The sequence below is a fragment of the Aegilops tauschii genome, chromosome 1 (assembly GCF_002575655.3).
Source record: "Aegilops tauschii subsp. strangulata cultivar AL8/78 chromosome 1, Aet v6.0, whole genome shotgun sequence".
NCBI lineage: Eukaryota > Viridiplantae > Streptophyta > Magnoliopsida > Poales > Poaceae > Aegilops > Aegilops tauschii.
Window position 1 is genome coordinate 9,434,798 of NC_053035.3, and position 7,894 is coordinate 9,442,691.

Genomic DNA, 7,894 nt, shown 5'->3' on the forward strand with positions numbered 1-7,894 from the left:
AATTTTCTACGCTCCAAACACCCGGAGCACTCTGATGACTGGATTACACGTGAACAAACCAGGAGTTTCGCCGGCTGGTTGCATACACGTACCATGCATGACGCCTCTATTGAAGATGACCTATAGTCGCTGTCCCAGTTACCATCTTCGAATATAATGACTTTCAAAGGGTACGAGATAAATGGTGATACATTTTACACGATCGCCCAAGATAAGAAGAGCACCAACCAAAACAGTGGTGTCCACTTTGATGCAACAACCAAGACGGGAAAGGAAACATATTATGGTTACATAGAGGAGATATGGGAACTTGACTATGGACGTGGTTTGAAGGTCCCTTTGTTTCGATGCAAATGGGTCAATATGACACGAGGCGGGGTAACGGAAGACCCGCAGTATGGAACGACAACAGTGGATCTCAACAATCTTGCGTATGCAGACGAACTATTCGTCCTAGCTAATGATGAGGCACAGGTTTTCTATGTGAAGGATATGCCTACCAAGCCGAGAAAAAGAAAAGATAAGGAAGCGAATGCATCATACGATGAGCCAAAGCGCCACATAGTTCTTTCTGGTAAGAGAAACATCGTGGGAGTGGATGACAAGACAGTCATGTCAGAAGATTATGAAAATTTTGATGAAATTGCTCCATTCACAGTGAATATTGACCCGAGCATCCAGTTAAATGATGAAGATTTTCCATGGCTACGACGCAAAGGGACACACGCGAAGAAAAAGTTTCACACCCAAAGATCTGGGATGTGATCGGCTTCACTATCATCACTTTCTTCTGTGTTTCACACCCAGGAGGGAATCTCTGTAATAGTTAGGGTAGTTATGTGTTTTGGCATTGGAAACGCATTTACTGATTTTTTCAGCTAAATGACCCTGAAATTGAAAAGCATTCCAAATGAACTCAGAAAAGGTTGAAAGTTGGCATGGTATCATAATTTCACCCACATAGCATGTGCAAAAAAGTAGAGAGGGTTACCGCAAAAACTAGATGCACTTCGTGTACAAAATGGACAATCTCTTTCGAAGTATCAGGGTTTCGGACGAAAATTTATCTGTTAGAAAGGCATTTCATTTTTTAAATAACCTAAGCATTACCAAATTGAATATAATGATAAAACACACTAATATTAAACATAAAAAAAAGAATCACTAAAAAATCTATTTTCAACGTTAAGATATTCACAAACTAGTGATTCACACAAATTTCAAATAATTCAAAATTTAAACTATTCAAATTTGAAAACTACCGGCACTAACAGAAAGTTTGTAATTTTTTGTACCTAAAGCAAAAATATTCACAAAGAAACTCTAAATGCAGCAAAAAACAACTAAAAAATAAATAAAGCAAAAAAATAAGAAAATAAAAAAGCCCACCTACTGGGCCAGAGCGGCCTGCATACGACTAGAAACCCAACCTATAGTTGGGCCAGGATGCAAGCCCAGTAGGCCCACGGGCAGAGTAGGAGAGGTAGGCCCAGAAGGCCTGCTTTTGAGAGGAGCTCAATGCAGTGCCCGTACCGGGGCTTATAAACTGGTCTTGGCGCTCCTCAACTAGCAAGGTGGGACTAAACTTCTGCGCCCCTCGCCTGGCAGCGTACCGCCTTTAGTACCGGGTCGTGGCATCAACCGGTACTAAAGGGTGGTCTTTAGCACCGGTTGGAGCCACCACCCGGTACTAAAGGGGGTGCGCTTCCTGCCGCTTCGCCTGGCCAAAACAGACCTTTAGTACCGGTTGGTGGCTCCAACCGGTACTAAAGGGGGCTCTATATAAGAAAACACTTCAAAAAAATTCGTCAGTTCGTTCTCCCTCTGCTTCTTCTAATCTGCCCCGTCGCTGCCGCCCCTCGTCGCCTCCCCCGTCGCCGTCCCCGTCGCTGTCCGTCGCCGTCCCCGTCGCCGCCCCCGTCGCCGTCCCCGTCGCCGCCCCCGTCGCCGTCCCCGTCGCCGTCCGTCGCCGTCCCCTCTGCCTAGCCGTCCCGTCGCCTCGCCGTCGCCCGCGCTGTGAGCCCCTCTCCCCAGCCCCTCTCCTCCCTCCAATCGAAGCCGCTGCGCCGCCGGCGCCGTAGGTGCACACGCGCACGCGCGCGCGCGCACACACACACAGAGGATTCTGTTTTTAGTTTTTTCTGTTTTTTTTCTGTTTTTTATACAAATGTTTTAGATGAATTAATTAATTAGATTAGATTAATGTCAAATAGTATATAGAAATGTTAGAAATTTTAGAAATGTTACTTTTAGGTAGATGAATTAGATTAATTTCAAATTGTTATAGAAATGTTAGAAATGTTATAGAAATTTTAGTTTTTTTTAGTTTCTTATAATTTTAGTTATAGAAATTTAGAATTTGCATATAAGTCACAATCCAATCACATAAAAAAAGTTACTTTTTGCGGGCATATAGTATTTGTTCTCGACGATGCCCGGCCCGCATCCTCGCCGTCAACCCGTTCGCCACGATGTCCGGCTGACCCATGTCCGGGACTGGGCTCCGCCGGGCTGGCACTGGGAAGTGCTACCTGGAGGGGCGCGCCGCTTGGTGAGGAACCCGACCTCGGGTCCCATCGTCGACCCTGATCTCCTTTGGTGGCGTTCGCGTGGGCCACATTCGGTGCAGAGGGAGCCGGCCCCGCCGGAGGTGGTGCGTCGTCGTGTCAGGGAGGAGGACGAGCACATCCATCGCTACATGGCTGCTCTGGATGTCAGGTTCTCCAATACCTGGCAGGTTCTTTGGGCAGATGACCGGAGATATGATCCTGTGATGGTTCCTTGTCTTTGGGTGTCCACCGCCCGCGCCCCAGGAACCGCGAGTGGCCTAGATTCTTCTATAGTATTCGATCTTTATTAGCTACCTAGCCAGTGATGTATTCGAGATTATATATTATTCGAGACGATGTATTTGAGATTATATATTATTCGAGACGATGCATATTATGTACTATATGATTCAGTTTTTCCTTATTGATTGCATCCATGCATTGTAATTTGAATACTAAAATGTTTTATATTTCTTCTGTATTATTTAAATAAAAGCTATGGCGGAAAATACCAGCAGAGAGGGAGAAGAGGCCTTGTTCGAGATCATACGCAGCCCTAACAGCTAGATGATCTGAATGAAGCAAATGACGGCTCCCAATATCTGAACAATACCGGGGAGGGTGATGATAAGATATTCGATCTCGACAACCGAGCTGATGAAGTCATGAACTATGATTATGATTATGATGACGCAGACAATGATTATGATCACGAATACAATGTTGATCTTGAAATAACAAAGACTACCGGCGAGGTATATTTATATAAGCAGGCATCTAGTGATCATCACATGTTTTTTTGTTTGAAGATATATTAACGAATCGATCTTTCTTTTTTCAGCCCTCCGGATCGAGCAAATCTGCTTCTACAGACAGCAGGACAAAGCGCGGCCCGGGCAAAAAGTTGAAGGAGGATGTAAAGTACAACATCGATTCCATCAAAGGTAGTGGCGAACCCCTCACGCCTAAGAACATTGCGAACAAGTTTGTTCGTCAGTGCGGAGTTCTTGTGAAGGACCAACTCCCGATCTCCATTCAAGAATGGAAAGAGCCAAAAACTAAACGCCCAGATGTTACTTGGGTCGACGACAGAGCAAAACAAAAGCTTTGGGAATCTCTGATGTAACATTTGACCCTACCAGATTATTTCACTGATGCAGATGTGTAGAAAGTCAAGGACGCTGCTCTTAAGAAGATGGCAATTGCATTCAACACCCACAAGAAAACTGTATGGGCCAACTACCTAGCTGCAGAAAGGAAGACTCCAGAATTCAAGGGAACAATGGAGAAGCAAAGAGAACACTGGCCCGCTTTCGTGAAATTCAAGGAATCAGAATTATCTAAGGAACGGTCGAGAAAAAACAAAGCCAATGCCGCAAAAAATACGCAGTTCCATAGGCTGGGTCCAGGTGGCTACGCTGTGGCAATGCCTAAGTGGGATAAGTCTGAGTAAGAGATGGAGGATGCAGGGGTCACTCCGGTTACTAGGAGCTGGCCCCCAAGGTGCGGAACTTGGTTCTATGCGCATGGGGGGGGGGGGGGGCGTTGGACCCGAAGACAGGCCTAGTTTCGAAGAAGGCAAGTCTAAAAGGAGCAGAACAAAAGTTACTTGACGCAATAGAAGCTGCTCGAAAGGGGGTGTTCACGCCCAACAAAGAGAACGACGAGCTTACGTGCGCCCTGGGAAATCCTGAACACCCGGGAAGAACACGAGGCAAGGGCGTTATTCCCTGGTATGAGGGCTTTTCGGAATGGAACAACGACTACAGGACCCGTGCAAGAAAGAAGATGGAGGAGGAGAAGAAGAGGAAGCTGGAGGAGGAGGAGAGGAAGCAGGACGCGGAACGCCTTAAAGGCCTAGAAGCAAGGCACGCGGACTTGGCACTCAAATTCCAGCAGCAGCAGCAGCAGATCGACTCACTTAGCCAGGAAAGGGGGTCTCAGCAGCGGCAGCAGCAAGCGGATGATCATCCAGCATTGGATAGCACCGTCCCATCCATGCCGAGAAGCAGCGTTGGTTCTGCCCCGGGCGACGCACTGCTGGATACATACCCTGTGGATGACATGATAGAGAACACTAACTGTGAGCTACACTTCAAAATGAAGAACATATCCATGAAGGTGGCGGACGCCGTTGCTTTTACAATTACCCCCGAAGCAACCTTCCATTGCGCCCTGATTCCAGCGGGCTATGCTCGTGTCTTGGTTGATGAGGTGGTGGACCCATATTCGGGGCTACAGCTTGACATTCCTGGAGGTGACGACGAGCACACACTGGGAGAGGCCATACATCGTATCATCCTATGGAGAAAGAATTGCATCATCTTTCGAAGTCCACCGACTCCTCCACTAAGTCCGCCATCGTGTCAGCAGACTCCCGCTCCTCCAAGTCCACGAACGCGTGAGCAAACTCCCGCTTCAAGTCCGGCACAGCGTCAGGCCACTCCTCCTGTTTCAAGTCCGACACCGTGTCAGGCCACACCTCCTGCTTCAAGTCCAGCACAACCACCTCCTGCTTCAAGTCCGACACCGTGTCAGGCCACACCTCCTGCTTCAAGTCCGGCACAGCGTCAGGGCACTCCTCCTGCTCCAACTCAGCCACGTCAGCCGTCTCCGCCGCCTCAGCAATCGCAGAAGAGACACGCCGCAGCTATGGTGCGTAGCGGTATGAGTCGAGGTAGTACAGGAAGTATAGGCGGAGACAAGCGATATAAATATGATCCAAGCAGCCTCGCTCCTCTTCCTCAGAAGCCTTACGACATGACCAAGGAGCAAAACGATGCCATAGTGCGGGCCGAAGTGGACGCCCATTTTGGACCGAAACCGGCACCGCCGGCGAGGGAGAAGGTGCCTGAGGAAAAGATTGACCACTTCATTCGTATGGCTAGACCACCAGCTCCCAAGCCTGTTGACTCAGACTATGAGCGCCAAATCAGGAAGGCACATCGAGCACGACTACAGAAAGAAGCGAGCTCGAGCTCAAGCCAACAAGCAGCTGTCAAAAATGCGGAAAAACCGTTCCCCAGCTGGGAGAACAGGCGGCGCAATTGATCCCCCCGCTTGTTGTGCCAACAACACATGAGAGTACGCACGCCCAATATTATTGTGGGCAAACCGTTTACGTTCCCGAGCTACGCGATGTGGTAATAACCGAGGAGCATATTATGCAGGCTGAAATGCTCAAGATCACTGTTGGACAACTCCTCGATATCGAGCCCATGTCTCCGCTTAGAGAGGAGGAAATAAAACAGAAATATGTCCGGGGCCAACCTTTGGTCGAGCCCGAGGAGGTCAAGAACCTCCCAACGAGAATGTATGAATTGCATGATTGGTACATGAAAATTACCAAGAGTTCCAATCGAGAGTCCCTCATGGTGCAAGTCGAGGAAGATCATTACTTCAATAAGAAAGCTCTGTCCGTTGAATATTCAGAACTATTTCAGTTATTCAATCAAGATGCAGTCGACAAATCTAGCGTCAGTTGCTATTGTTTGTAAGTGATTTCTTTCTGTAATTTAAGTCTCAAGCTAGCTCTAGTGCTCATTGATTGATCATTAATTACCTGTAATTATATATCCTCACTATATATTCTTTTCTGTGATATTATGCAGGATGAAGATGTATGAAATGAAAAAAGCTGGACGCTATGGCATTGGATTCATTGACCCAAATACCGTTCATGAATACACATGGAAATTGGAATGGTGTAGACAAGATGTAGAGAAAAACATGCTAGAGTTCTTGAAGCGCCTCAATAGCAATGAAGATATACTACTTCCTTAAAACTTCGAGTGAGTCACACTGTCTTGTACTACAAATTCTGTTTTATCTTACTAGCTAGATGTTAATAAGTGTATAGGGTTTAGGGTTATAGTTGATTAGTGTTATGCACATGCCCGCTTAATTTATACATGCAAACGTATGCGCATGCAGGTTTCATTGGATCTTGTTAGACATTAAAGTTGACGAAGGAAAAGTTGAAGTACTGGACTCACTACTTAAAAAAGATAGTGACTACAGCATCGTGAAGGGAATAGTCGACAGGTAATTTCAATCATTATTAACTATATCTCGGCCTATTTAGTTCGTCATTTCCTGATATGAACTATTTTTAGTAACCCCTTTATTAATTTTCTTTGCCGGCGGGCAGGGCTTGGGCAAAGTACATCAAGGTGACTCCAGTAAAATGGTGACAAAAGCTATGTTGGTTTCGACCCAAGGTAAGTAATTAAGTAGTACTAGCTAGCTAGCTACCATCTCTTTAATTCTTGTTTCAATACCATTAATTAATTAACATGCTTAATTAATTATTATCTGATTAAATTCTATTCTCGTAAAGGCCCTGAAGCAGGCGCCGGGGACTGAAGTGTGTGCATACTACATTTGCGAGAACATTCGCATGATGGCGTCCGAAAGAAGCAGATCTGATAGACAGGACTGGGTACGTTTGCCAGCACACTATTCACAAATATTACATGATTGTCGATATCTAGTCACACAACTAATACACATGCATATTGATCTCTTTCTTAACAGTTCAAAAAGGTGCGGGACCAGCTCCTACCAACTGAGCGCATACGAGCACTTCAAGAGGAAATAGCGGGATTTTTGCTCGACCAGGTCATAGATCCCAAAGGAGAATACTATTACCCGCTACCGCCCCATGAACCGCTTGTCATCGTGCTCCGAAGGCACCAAGGCAACATGTAGGAGAAATTGTATATATATACATGTGTATGTGTGAATAATTAATGATGGTTGTGAGACATTCGATTATATATATGATCGGTTCTACGAGAAAATCTATTTATATATATGCATAACGTGTACAATATGTAGTATCGTAAAATACTAGCAAACTAAAAAGAATTAAATGGAAAACACAAAATTAATGGAAAAATAAAAATTAAAAACCAAACCCCCCAAACATTTAGTACCGGTTGGTGCTACCAACCGGTATTAATGGTCTACCAGCACCCGGGCCTGGCTCGTGCCACGTGGTGGCACTTTAGCGCCGGTTCGTGCCGAACCGGTAGTAAAGGGGGGGGTGGCTTTAGTCTCGACTCTTTAGTGCCGGTTGCGGAACCGACACTAAAGGCCCTTACGAACCGGCGCTAAAGCCCGGTTCTACACTAGTGCATGGAACGCACCTTTTTATTATGGGATCTTGTGATTTTATTTCTCCAACGAGATTAATGAAATACATGTTTCCCGTACAATATTTTCTTTGTGTACTACGATGCACTGGCACGTCCGCATACTCATTTCTCATTTCCCGGCGTATGAGAGAAACACACTCCCTTCTTTCCTTCTCCCTGGAGTCCCTAGATGTTTTTCTGGTGTCA